Here is a 14,718-nt window from a genome sequence, read left to right as displayed (position 1 = left end):
AAACTGACACTCTTGTACAGCCTAGATGGCAAACCAGAGGGCTGTAGTAGTGGTTAACAGTGGCAGTAATTAAAATAAGATCGCTCATATGACACTTCACAGATTACAAAGCACTGTTCACTTCTCTGTTCAATACCTCCCCTGATGACTTCCCATTTCATTCAGAATAAAATCCAAACTCCTGACCAAGGCACTTAAGGCTCCTCGGGATCCACTCCTCTGTTTTCATCTCTTACACGCTAGACTTGAGGCACACTCTCTGGCTTGAATTCCTGGGCCAGGCCTAAGTACATTCCCCATACTGTTTATGGAGAGCTCTTAGCTCAAATCACCATGGCTCTTTCCCTCATTTTACTCACACTTCCATTCAAATGACACCCTATCAATAGGGCCTTCCCAGACCACTGTTTCCAAAATAGCACCTCTCCCCCAGTCTCATCTCCTTATCTTGCTTCAAGGCTCTCCCAGCACTTATCACCATAAACTGACATATGTCTATCTGCTCCTTTCGGTTAAAAAAGTCCTATGAAAACAAGGACTCACTGGTTTCACTCATTCATTGTTGCAGACCCAGAAACTGGAAGAGTACCTGGTACATACTTGTAGAATATCTGTAGAATGAATGAACTATTTCTTTTGATCCTCAAGGAAAGAGTGGAAGTCTCTTGATCCTTCATTCCTAAGAGAAGTTTTATTTTTTTTCTGTTCTATAGACGAGTAAACTAAGACTCAAAAATACTGGATAATTTGTTCAAATATCATGAAGCTAGTTAGTAAAGTGGAAGAGCTGGGACTTCAAACAACTCCTATGCACTATTAGGTTATCCAGTATCTTTCATATTATAATGAATATGTTCATTACATAACAGTAGGCTTAAAAATGTTTCTCTCTGGTTCTTTGACCTGCTTCTTTAATTCTTTAAGATTTATGTGCCATGATGGCAACTAAATTATTATTTTCAAAAGTGGAAAATGGAGAAAACAACAAAAATCTTCAGCAAATATAAATGAACACCGTAAGGTCATCTAAAATAAATGCTTCTGAAGATTTCCACTGACATGAAAAAATGCCCACAATTCTTCTTAACTGAAAACACTTTAGACACAAAAGTACAAATATATATACATACTGTGTATGTGTATAAAGTAATCCCATGTGTGATCTACATGTGCAGATACATATGCTAAGAGAAAGAAATACCAAAGATTAGTAACAGGTAGTGAGAATATGAGTTGTACACCAAATTTTTAAGGTTAAGTATTTACAATGCGCTTGTAATACTGTTTTTTCTTGATAAAAGAGTTATTTTTAAAAATTAATACATGATCGTTTCTCATAAAAGGAACCAGGTCTCCAGGCAGGAGCATGAAATATACAAACAAGATGAGCCTGGGACATGTTAATTACTTCAGGAAGCAAAGATGAATAGGTTCATGACAAAAAAGACACAGGAGTCACTCTGAAAGGCTCCCACAGGCCTAAGAGACACGATTTGGGCATAAAAAAGAAAAATAACCACAATGAATTGACACACAAATTAAACATTTGCATATACATAATATATAAATTATTACATATTTATTAATAAGTATATTTAATATCGTTAATAAGTAAAACATTAAAATGCATGAAGTTTGGAGTTTGTGAGAGCAACAACTCAATATTCCACAAATTGGTAAATAAAGGAAGGGAACAGCACATTTATCCTGTCTTTTCTATATAGCCTGCATTTGAGGGTAACCAAATAGGTGACAAGGAAAAATTCTTTATAGTAAAGATTCACATAGCTAATAAACATAGGAAGAAAAGCAGAAAATTACCATTTTGTAATCCCTGATGAATCTAGGATCTAGGCAACAATCATCAATGGCCATTAAAATCCTAGGTAAAAGGGTGATGGAGAACTTCACAGTGGATACACTGGAACTGACAACTTGGAAGACACTGATCTATTGCTAAAAATAGGACAACCAGACATCAATCTGTCTCACGATATAATGCAACAGGAAATACAAAACTCCATCTATAAATATTTGATCTCCTTTCCTCCACTATAAAACAAAAATTCTGAATCTAATCAAGTTTCTAGAGCCCCCAGTCTATAGGAAACCAGGGATAAAGAACAATTTAAACAACATCACTAGGAAGCAGTAAGTCAAGCCCAGAACAAGGGACAAATCAAATAACTGGGTTTCTCCAACAAATTAAATAGCACAAGGCAGGGTGGGGTGAGGAGCAGAGAATATTAAGAGACCCACAAGACATAGTCAAATGTATGGATCTTCTCTGGACCCTCATTCAAATAAACCAACTGTCTGGGGCGCCTGGGTGGCTCAGTCGTCAAGCATCTGCCTTGGCTCAGGGCGTGATCCCTGCGTTCTGGGATCGAGCCCCGCGTCAGGCTCCTCCGCTGGGAGCCTGCTTCTTCCTCTCCCACGCCCCCAGCTTGTATTCCCTTTCTCGCTGGCTGTCTCTCTCTCTGTCGAACGAATAAATAAAATCTTAAAAAACAAAACAAAACAAAACAAATAAACCAACTGTCAAAAAGATATCCTAGGAATCAGAAAAATTATACACTGGACAGATAATCAAGGAATCACTCTTAATTTTGTCAGGTATTACAATGGACTATAGTAGGAAAGAAAAAAATGCCCTTAGACATATAAGTAATTTGGGATTTGCTTTGAAATATCCTAATGCCCCTCAGAGTAAGGTGGGGAGGGGGGAATAGACGAAACAAGGCTAGCAAATTATTAACAACTGTTGAAGCTGGAAATTCATTATATTAGTCTCTTTGTATATGCTTGAACATTTTCATAATTAAAAAAATTAGTAATAAGGAAAAGTTCCTATTCTGAAGAACTGGTATGTTTCTTTTAACTGGTATGTCTTCTGCACTTTGCTTTGTCCCCTTATTTGCCAAAATGTCAAGTTAAATTTATGGGTAACTACAAAAGACTACCTTAATCCATGTTCCTGACATAAAAACAACCCATTCTCCTCTACCGAGCCTCACAGCTCTCTCTCTTCACTGTTCCAATCTACACGTGTTCATTTTGTCCACTGTAGTTTATCATAAACAAATTTTTCTGTTTACAGCAGATAGGAAGAGGAAGCACATCTACACAGGAATAAGTACATGGACAAGTCCTTCAATAGCTGACTTCCAGTGCCCCTCCTGGAAATAATTCTTGGAAAACTACAGCAATACCACCATGGGTGGCCCCTCCTTGGGAGCACCCTTCTCTACTTGTACAAAACCCAGCCCATCTCCACCCCATGTCTAAATGCCAGGCCCTCCAGGAAGACCCTACAGTGCAAGTCACCTCCCTCCTCACACTCCTAAGCTTTTAAAACCTTGATGATGCTGTGCTATTGTTATTTACATATGTATCACCCCCAACGACTCAGGGAGTCCTGCGGTGGGGGGCGGGGGGGGGGGAGGACGGATGACTGAGTATTAGCCATTATGTTATACGCTTTGTACAAGACTCCAGATACATTTATTGATGGGCACTGAAAAACACTTCTCAAAACAAAAACAAAGAAGGCCACAGAAATGACTGATACATAAACAAACAGGAGTTGACTAGAAAGTTTTAATTTGAAACCCAGCCAGGAAGGGGCTAGGGGCCACCACCTAAATGGTTTTGTAGGTGAAGTGAGCAGGAAATCTGAGGAAAGCACCTATAATTTACCTGCTGCTATGCACAAAGCTGGACCCCTACTTGCTGAGTAGCTCCAATTTGTCCATCTGTATGCTGTTTGGGCCAAGAATATAAACATGGCAAAATTCTGATTAAAGTGCGATGGATTCAGGTAGTTAACCAACATGGAATTCTGCTGGGTTCCCAAGACCGAGGCACAATTTGTAGAACTATCCTCTATTGGATCTTCACAACTTCTTTCACGTGGACTGCTTTTATTAATGTTAAACTAGAATGAACTTAACAGTATCGATCACTTGTGCATTATACTATGATGTATATTCTCTAATCCAATGTCTACAGGTTTGTTTTTTTTTTTTTAGTTTAGTTAACACGCAGTGTTATGGTAGTTTCAGGTGTACAATACAGCGATTCAACAGTTTTGTGTATTTTTCAAAATAAGTGTCCTCTTAATCCCCTTCACCTATTTCACCCATTTCCCCACCCACCTCCCCTCTGGTAACCATCTGCTGGTTCTCTACAGTTAAGAGTCTATTTTTTGGTTTGTCTCTCTCTGTTTTTCTTTGTTCATTTGTTTTGTTTCTTAAATTCCACATATGAGTGAAATCACATGGTATTTGTCTTTCTCTGACTGGCTTATTTCACTTAGCATTATACTCTCTAGCTCCACCCATGTTGTTGCAAATGGAAGATTTCGTTCTTTTTTACGGCTAAGTAATATTCCATTGTATATAGATGCCACATCTTCTTTATCCATTCATCTATTGAGGGACACCTGGGCTGCTTCCGTAATTTGGTTATTGTAAATACTGTTGCAATAAACATGGGGGTGCTTATATTCCTTTAAACTAGTGTTTTTGTATTCTTACTACAAACACTTTCTATCCATGAAACTATCCCTTCCTACCTTCTTGAACTCCTGTGGTAAATACTTCCTATACATCTTTAGATTCACAGAAAAGGCTGGCCCTGAGGTCCCATAATGAGTGTGGATCAGGATTAAAGGCAAGTCTCTTACCTCCAAACTCTCTTTGTATTTATCTGTCTTTTCGTCTTACATACAGATCAAGTATTACAAAAACATACAACATAACAGTATTATCAGAGTATCGAGAAATAAATGTTCACTAAGTGACTTTTGAAAAAATATTGATTTTTAAAATTTTGATCAATTTCTAAAATTACTGAGTTAAATAAATATGAAAAGAATACCCCTACCCACCAAAAACACACAAAACAAAAATCGGCCCATACCTCTGTTTCACACACTTTGGAAAGGATTTTTACTGCTCATTACTGACAACTGAAATTCCTTTTCTATTAAACATCAGAAATGCACTACATAGAGAGCTAGACTATGAAAACTGTGTACACCTTTCTAGCTTCCAGTAAGACTCCCAAACACACGTAGAGGTCTGAGTGACCCTGAGCTTCTCCATCCTTTTGTTTTAAGTGAATTACAGAATGAGTACTTACTGAAATGGGCTTAGTAAAAGTGATGTTTAGAAATAATTTCACTTTTGTGTTCTTCTAAAACTGGCTTTCTGTTAATCCTTGAGAGTTTCTTTCATTCACACTAAACATGAGAATGTCAAATTATGAATGGTTATAAAATATCTCCAATGATAGAGTTTATTCCATATTTGAGCAACAAAGCAAGAGATGCATGCTTACAGGAGAGGCCTTTGCTTCAGTAAATGATTTATAGACAAGAGTAATTTTACAAGAACTTGTTTTAAAGTACCAGCTTGTATTAAAAAAAAAAAAAGCTATGTGTTAATTTTATAAACAGGAACCTCATGTTAAATCTCAAACACTTACCGAGAGAATCGTATTACTAGTGTAAAGTTTTACTGTGGTAATTTAAGTGTGCCATGCAGTCATTATGGACTTTCAAGACTAAAGTTATGATAATTTGGTACAAGAGAATATTTCAAGCTACCTTAAATCCATTCTGGAGCAAGGTGCAACATATATAAACACCTACTCAAACAGTTCTACAATTTACTTTAAAGACAGAGTTGGAAGTACTTTAACTAAACTGAACACACAGCTAAGTAACTCTTAGGAGTTAAGAATGTATCATGGATCAGAGCTCCATGACTTCAATACACACACACAGGTACTAACTTCACTTCTGCAGAAGAAAGTGTGCTCTTTATACATATATTTGCTCTTTACCCCAGTTGAGGATTGGTCCCAGCAGCAGTTTTCAAATGTCATTTAAAAGGTGGCTTGCTCAGGATTAAAGCAAGAAGCCATGAACAGGAGTACTCTTAAAAATGTTTTTCTTCTAGTTGTGACTAAATGAATATCAAATTCTAAATTAGCTTAAAGTTGAATTTAAAAAATTAAGGTCCATGTTTTCATGTTTCAACTTTCTGTATGAACACAGTTTGGCAAAACTTAGTATTTTATATCAATAATTCCACGCAAAATGCACCTCTGACAATGTCTTTTAAATACACGCTACATAGCTGAGATTGTTGGATCAACACAGTTCTTTTCTGAGTCAGCAGGGGGTCACTGCAGCATTTCTCCAAAGGACGGGCTGTTTTATAACTTCTTCAGCAGAAATAATCAGTTCACAGCTTTGGGTCTTATCTCTAATGGGTGACCCGATGTCCCTTCCCTTCTGTGCAGGATCTGCCCAGCTTTACTTTGTGTTAAACTACCAGGCCAGTTGTCCCTGGAAGTCATAAAAACGAGTGAAGATAAACTCCTTGTCTTCTATCAGCCAGATGTATCTGACTCAGGACGTCACTGAACGTAAGTGTCAGTTCTTCATCTTTATAAACACCAAAGAAATGATCCCTGACCTGCCCACCTTACAGAGCAATTTCTCATGAAGAATGACCAATCAACGGGCTGCTCTGGCCACAAAAAGACCACAGATGTTCTGTGCAGTTCTGGATGCCAGACACCACAGTAAAAGAAGCCAAGGAGATTCTGAGTGACTCAGGTAAGGAAGCAGTCCGAGAGTCAAAACATGAAGATTCTTAACTTGTACCGAAAGCGTAAGCCAATTTACACTGCCATCAACAGTGCACCAGCTAACCAACAGTAGGCTCTAGAAATCTTTTTGATTTCTGCCTGTCAGAAAAAAAAATGCTATTTTCTTGATCTCCTCCTCTCCCTACCCTTCTCATCCTTGCAATTCTTTTTTTTAATTTGAATTGCTGATCACTGGTAACAATGAACATATTTTCATGCCTATTTTCCACCTGCATTTCCTTAGTAAAATTGTACGTCTCTACTGCCTATTAGTCTACTGGGTTTGGAGTATGTCTTCTTACTGATTTGTAGGATACTGTATAATTATGAATATTATCTCTTTGGCTGTTGTTTTTTTGCAAATATGTTGTCCTACTTCGCCATTTGCATTTCAACTTCTTAAACTTAATGTAGAGATCACCTTCTTATAGCTTTATCGGTAACCTTTTTCTTTATGAATTCCAGATTTTTTTTTAAAAGATTTTATTTATTTATTTGACAGAGATAGAGAGAGCTAGCGAGAGCGGGAACACAAGCAGGGGGAGTGGGAGAGGAAGAAGCAGGCTCATAGCAGAGGAGCCTGATGTGGGGCTCGATCCCATAACGCCGGGATCGCACCCTGAGCCGAAGGCAGGTGCTTAACCGCTGTGCCACTCAGGTGCCCCTGAATTCCAGATTTTCTACTGGGCTTGTGACTACATGCTGAATATGAATGCAAGACTTCCTATTTATCGGTATCAGACATTATTTACAATTAAACAATGAATATCCTTTTCTGAAATAATGTTCTAAGAGAATCTAATTTAATAAACCTCACTATATTATCCAGTTTAAGGCTGCTTAGTTGTGGGAAAGTCAATCAAGAAATCCACTATAACATGAATCCATGACCTTTCTCCAGTTAATCACTAACTAAGTTATTTGGAAGGGGGGCAGCACAGAATACATTCTTCATATATGGCTACTAAAATTTAACATGTTAAATAAGTACAATGTTAAATACTAAATTTGCTACATTTTTCAAAATTATAGGTGTATGATTTGAGAATATTTTTAAAATGAATCTATAGACATGCCTTTTAGACATGGATTCCAACATGATACGACCAATTTCTTGTTCCTAGACTTTATCCCAATCTAAGCAAGCCAGAGGCAAACACTAGGATTAGAAGTAAACTGACAACATGCCATCAAACCGCGGTAGCAATTTCAGTGAGCATCAGGTAGGAATATCTTGCAGTAGACATGTCTCCTCATGTCCTAAGCACTGACGCATCCAGGACTAGGGTAAGAGGAACGTGAGAGATTCGTGTAGAAGAAACTCAAAGCTTACGAAGAGCCTACTCAGTCATGTTATTATGTAAATTACCATCACCACACTAGCCTGTGAGCTGTGAGTGTGCAAAAGCCATGGATCCACCTTCAATCTGCACTACACTGAGCATAGTTGGTAACCAAATTCCTATACAATTTATCCAATTTGGGTTCTGTTCAGATAAAGATGAACCGTGGGGGAGCTGACTCAGAGGACTCCCCGTTATTCTCCAGGCATTCCAGCTTGTCACTGTCCTTAAGAGTGTAGTGTTTCAAACTGAATCCTGTATTCTATATGTGATCTGACCAGCCAAGACTACTCATTTGTATATTTCATAAATGTAGTCTTAGACTCCATCAAGAACTTTGATAGTCACAAACATGGCTGCTTTTTACTGAGCAGTTTAATTGACGTAAGCCTTCTACACGTGTGCTATAGGGAGCCACATCTTCACCTGTTGTTTACTTCTGCATTTTGGGACATAACTGCAGGACTGAACAACTATTCCTATTAAATTGCTTCTATTTTAGATTCAGTTTACAGTAGGGCATTTCAAATTTTTTCTTGGATCTTATGTCTATTATCCAGTGTCTTATTAGCTTTCCCTACCAGATTCCTGTCAACTATGAATCTGATCAGCAAGTCACACAGGTCTTCCTTTACTCCCTGTTAACAGTACAAATACTGAAGCTTTCCAATTAAAGCATGCCATCAAACTGTATTGTGTGTACAGCCATTTAAACGACTACAAGGCCACTAGGCCACCTAACTGCATTACCACTAGCAGTGACAGCTTACAGATTTCTGACCTTATGACACACATATATTCATACATAAAAATTAAGTATCTCACACACACACACACACACACACACACACACACACACACAGTACCACCAATCAGTACTTATCCTTACCAACTAAAATTACAGTGATCTTTTCTATTCTATTCTATCCTAGGCCCCTATTCCCTTCCTCCCTCTTAAAATGCTAACATGGTGCTGCTACGCTGATTTCACAAACAACTGATAGGATGGAACCTGCAGTTTGTAAAACGGACTCAGAATCAATCTGAGTAGCTCTTTTACTAATGACAGCTAACTTATTCACAATGTTGAACTTTTCCAATTATCATAAGGCAAAAAGATTTTATGACTTAGTTTAAGACTTGAAATTACAGTTACATACTATAAAGCCTTATTGAAAAACATCTGTAATACATGAATAATTAACTGATTTCATCAATATGTTAAAGGCCTTTTATCAATATGATGTGCCATCTTTAATTTTATCTACATGGATTCATTTACAGATGGCCTTAAGGAATTAAGAGCGACACTGTTATAGTTTTAGATTTAGTTCCAGAAAATGTGAACTTCACAACTACTTCTTTACAAATCAATACTGTATTTTAATAATACAAAAGGTTAATCAATGTCCACATTTTAAAATGTGAAACCATCAGGCTTCAAGCATGAAATCATATATCCATTTTTCTTCTAGTTAAATTTACTGCTCACTTTGCGGCAGAGTTGTGTAAACACAGTCCACATGATCATGGGCAAACATCATGGTTTCACTCATGTTTTATACTAAATAACAAAAGCAAATAGCCAATCCTTCTCTTTTAAAAAGATGGTAATTCCCTAAAAAGAATGTGTAATTCAAAACTGGAACTGTAAGCAAGTGAGAAAATTGGAAACAAAGTTCAAATATGAAAAAAAAAAACCCTTTTAGAAAATTATTTTTGTGTCAAGATAGATTGAAAAAGTAAAAGAAATGCTGTGGTTCTAAAAGGGTACACCTGAGAGTGGTGAAATGATTTTTATTTTTTCTTTTTAGTTATTCTGATGAAGAACCATATTTTGAAAAAACAATTTCCTTTTGAAAATTTACAACCTTCAGGGGTGTCTGTGTGGCTCAGTTGGTTGACTGTCTGACTTTTGATTTTGGCTCAAGTCATGATCTCAGGGTCGTGGGATCAAGCTCCATGTTGGGCTCCATGCTCAGCGAGAAGTCTGCTTGGGATTGTCTCTCTCCCTCTTCCTCTGCCCCTCTCCCCCCATGCGTATGTGAGCACGCGGTCTCTCAAATAAATAAAATCTTTAAAAAAAAAAAAAAAGAAAATTTACAACCTTCAAACTTATATCGAGAGGATCAGATATAAACCTAGAAAATCACTTTCTTTCAAGGTCCAGCACTGCTATTTCTGTTCTGGCCAAATGCCCATGAAAGCACAAACATGCCACAAAACCAGCCTGAGCTGAAGCACCATAGTTGGAGATTTGAAGGTCTGTTTCCTTTTTAAACTGCTCAGAGGCCACCGTATAGTGGTATTTAGTGTAAATAGGCTTTTCCAGCAGAAGTATTTAGAGTCACAGCACACAAAGTTCCAGGGCCTTTTAGAGGATTGTGTAAAACATTTTACTCAAAGAGGATTTCTCCTAGCCAGTCAACACATCCTTTCCACCCCTCACCCCTATGGTACACATTCACTAGTTGTTGTTCCAGGCCTTTGAATACAACTGGGGAGACAAGGCACACGCACAGAAAGACTGAAATCTATGGAGACTAACGCATGCCACAAGAACCTGTATGAAAAAACCCAAATCAGTGATATGAGGAGCAAGTTCAGAGGACAGACACAGCACAGTGTGCCGAGGACCTCAGACTTCAACTGAGGAGATGCTTCTTGAGCTGGGTTTTGTAGACAGGATAAATTTGGATAACAGTCAGAAAATGTATTACAATTGACTGGAGAGCTTTATGCAACAATCTGAATTATGGTGAGAAAACAAAAATTATTTTGTAATTTTATCAAGCTCTGGTGGGTAATAAAGTATCAAGTGAAGAGGAAGGCAGAAGGTAAAAAAAACTCACTGTAAACTCAAGGGCTGTTTACAGAATAATCACATGCCTTCTTTTATTGCCCAAAGAACATTCCACACTTGATGGAGTAGTGCTTTCCAGGTGAGTAATGACATCACAGTACAGTCACAATGGAATGCTTCCTTTTTAATCTGAAAGCTGTATCTAAAATACACAACAAAAACATCTTATATCCAAAGAAGTCCGAAAAGTTAAGGTTTAGGTAGAGGCTCCAAAATAGTCAGAAAGAGCTACAACCGATGCAATTACTTAACACTGAAAACATATTTTCTTCTATAAAAGTTCTGAATATGGGATTCCATGTTTCCTTTACTATTTCAGCAAAAGAATCTACTAACTCAAGTGAATGTGGTGACTGTAATATTTGTGAAAGTGCTCTATAATCTGCAAAAAAAAAAAAATACGAAGATTATTTCTACACAGGCCTTACAAATCTACCTTCTTGGCTTTTAACTTTGTTTCCTAAATGGATTACTGCTAACCATATTGCCAACCTGTCAGAATCTTAGTGGTTCAAATAGGAAGTTAATGTTAAAGAAAACTAGGCTTCCCACAGGTGCTCCTGTGGGCCGGGGGGGTGCAGAGGGCGAGCTTGTTCCAGTGGCAGATTGATGATGCAGGCTTTGAAATTTTTCCAGACTAAAGTGACATTAGCCATGAATCTGACAGCAGCTTTGAAACCTTGCTCTGAGGTCCAAGGAAACCAGGGGAGGGTCCATCTCTTGAGCCCAAATACCTCATTCCTATCAGTTTTTTATACTGCACTTCGGTGTCGGAAATTCAACAAAAAATTTTAAACTACTACATCATGACATTAAACATGTCTGCCATGTTGAACACACAACTATTTTTTTGAGGAAAATACTGACCTGGACTCCAAGTCAATTTATACAACTAGATTTGAAATCAAGTCCTGGCTAAGCTCTTTAATTTTCAAAGGCTGATATGGGTGCTGCTGGCCACTCAGCTAGCTGTTAAAGCAGAATGGTTACTAGAGAATTCTAACTTTGGACTTCTCTGGTACCCAATTTTAATAAAAAGTTCAGTGGCGGGAACAATTTACAGAGGGCCACTTCCAAAGCTCCAGAACGTCAGAAAAGTAATGATTTAACTGAACTGCACTCAGGCCTAATATTATTCTCTATGTTTTTATACTAAGATAGCTTAAACTTGAACTCGGGTACTTAACTTTCACAGGTACTGTAGAGAATTGACAGAAATGTACTGAGGACTCAGAGCCCATATTAATAAAGGATCCATAGGGTCTCCATCGGAAAGATTACATTTCTCCTAAGTGGCTGAATTGTTTTTTATCTCATGAACAGCCTTGCGACTGTTCCTGTTTTCTTCTTCTTCTGGCCACTACAACTCAGAGCCACAGGTATGGCCCCCAACTAGCTAGTGTCAAAGACATGCACTTATTTGTGTCCTTACCCTGCCCTGGGAATCATTCTTTTTGCTTTTCCTTATTTTTCCTTTGCTCCTTATGTAATTCTTTGGGGTGAGGTGGGGAGAGGGGGAGGGGACATAAGGGGGAAGAAAAGAGAAGGAAACATAACCCTAACTTTTTCCATTTCCCTCAACCGGAAAGCAACGAACATGAAAGAACAGCTAATTTTAGCACGAGGGTATGGCTTTTAACCTTACCACCATGATATATTTGTTAAATACTGCATGATCAATTCTCCTGTTAGGTGAAAATGGGTGACCCTACTAAGGGGACATTCCGTCTCGGAGAGATTACTAAATTAAGTCAAACAGGGAAAGTGGATCAAGGCAATTAACATGTATGGGGTACAGTAAAATAAGGCATTTCTATCATTTTTCTTCAGTCAAATAATTCTAACCTGTGGTAACAATGGCCCTGGCCTCCTCTGTAACGTGAGAGGCGGTCAGCATGACTCTGTTTCAAGCAGCTCCTACTCCAGTGCCCAAGGCCTACTTAGTCCCCAAGCCGAAGGCAGACGCTTAACGACTGAGCCACCCAGGCGCCCCTAGAGAAAAATGCTTTTTAATCAGTTACATGAAATGTATTCCATTCAACTAGTGTAAAAAATACCATTCATAAATTAAAGTGGCTGAATTGTGCTTGAAAAATTCTATTCTATATTCTATTCCAATCTCTTCTCAGAAATTTGAAAAAGCAGTAAGAATATGAGTTGGGGAAAGGGTGGGGTGGGAGGGTGACAGGCAAAGAGCACAAGGCAAATGTTAACAAACTACAAATGATGAGAAACCAAAATGCCACCCAATCAAATACTGGTACTTTAGACTAAAAGCAGATTAACAAAACAGAACATTCCACCCCTGGGTAGCAAACATTCCAATCCCTCCTTGCGTATTTCTGGGATTGCTGAGTGACTATCAGCCCAACAGCTTTTAGTCAGGGGTGGAATTCCTTTGAGATTTCTGTGATCCAGTCCTTTAGACTCCTCTGGGCCTTGAGGGTATCTATGGGCAGACGAGCTACAAAGTAGCCTGCTTTTCAGGCCAAAGTGAGAGATAAAGGACAAAATGAAAATAGGGAGGAATATGTGGCCTCAGGGCAAATAACCCAGAGGTTCATCTGAACTTATTTTTGGACACCTAAACAAATCAGACAGGAGGAGAACCACCCCAACAATCCTCAAAGTTGGGAAGGTTGTAGGGTTATTCTACGTTGCCCCCCAGAATTGGCTCCTGGCAACTGTTCCCCCCCCCAACCATTAACATAGCTACAGTGGGAGGTGCCACAGTCCTGTAAGAACCACACTCCTGCTGGCCCTAGCAAATTAACCTAGAGGGGAAGGTAGATCTCTCCTTAAAGTCACTATTGTAGGACTGAAGCTCCAGGAAAGCACATTTACGGAATGCAGGCGGCCAGGCTTTCTATCAGGTGGAAAAGGCTGGTGTGCACAGAGAGTATGAGTAAGCAGAGAAATGCAGTAGCACATGGATAATTATAATGGAGTCTGTGGTCCTGGTTCCGACTGTTGGGGAAGACCCAGATGCACTGCTGCCCTTTCCCACACTTTCAGTGTTTGACTCCTCCAGAGATAAGCTTTCACTAAATCCCCACCTTGTTGGAAAAACAAGACTTCCAAGTAACACGGAGGCTACCTGCAAGCTATCCCTGCTTCAGTCCCGTGTCCCAGAAAGGCAACTGTAACAATGGCAGAACTCAGACATTTTCCCGCTTAACCTTTTAAAGGGTCAAACCTGCCTCGTGGACGCTGACACTGGCACTGTCTTTTATTCTTGTATGTACCCTACATACCTTCATTTGGAGCTGAAGATCTGAAATGTGTCATTAAATGACAGAGAAAGAAACAGGAAAAAAATAACAATGTGAAAATAGGCGTGTCTGTTTAATCTCACAAATTGAGAATAAAGTTAGAGATTATTCAAGCAAACGCAAATTAAATGCCATTTTCTCCCTAGCCATCCTACACTGAACTCTCAAGATGATCTTGTGAAACTCCTGACTTTTCCCTTTGGATACCGCTGCTCTAAAACTTGGAAGAAATATGGAAAATAAAGTATAAAGATTAAAAAATTACATAAATACAAGTGTACGAATAGTGGTGTATCACCTCCTTGAAGTTTTATGGCACCCAAGAACAACCACTTAACAACTAGCATGCCATACCTTCTCTTCCTCTTTAGTAGTTCCTGAGAAGTGGACGGAGGGTGGAAGAGGGAATCTGGGCAAAAACAAGGTGTTTACATTTAGGGAGTCTCAGCGTCTGACTTGAGGCAAAGCAGAACATTTCAGAGTTAGAACATCACAGATCTCATTCAGAGAGAAAAGTCAAGGCAATCTAGTGAAAAATCCTCTTGGTTCCAGAGGGACCAGGCAGCTGCTAGGGCTC

Source organism: Ailuropoda melanoleuca, chromosome 2 (genome assembly GCF_002007445.2).
Source record: "Ailuropoda melanoleuca isolate Jingjing chromosome 2, ASM200744v2, whole genome shotgun sequence".
In the NCBI taxonomy this organism is placed as follows: Eukaryota; Metazoa; Chordata; class Mammalia; order Carnivora; family Ursidae; genus Ailuropoda; species Ailuropoda melanoleuca.
This window is presented reverse-complemented; position numbering follows the sequence as displayed.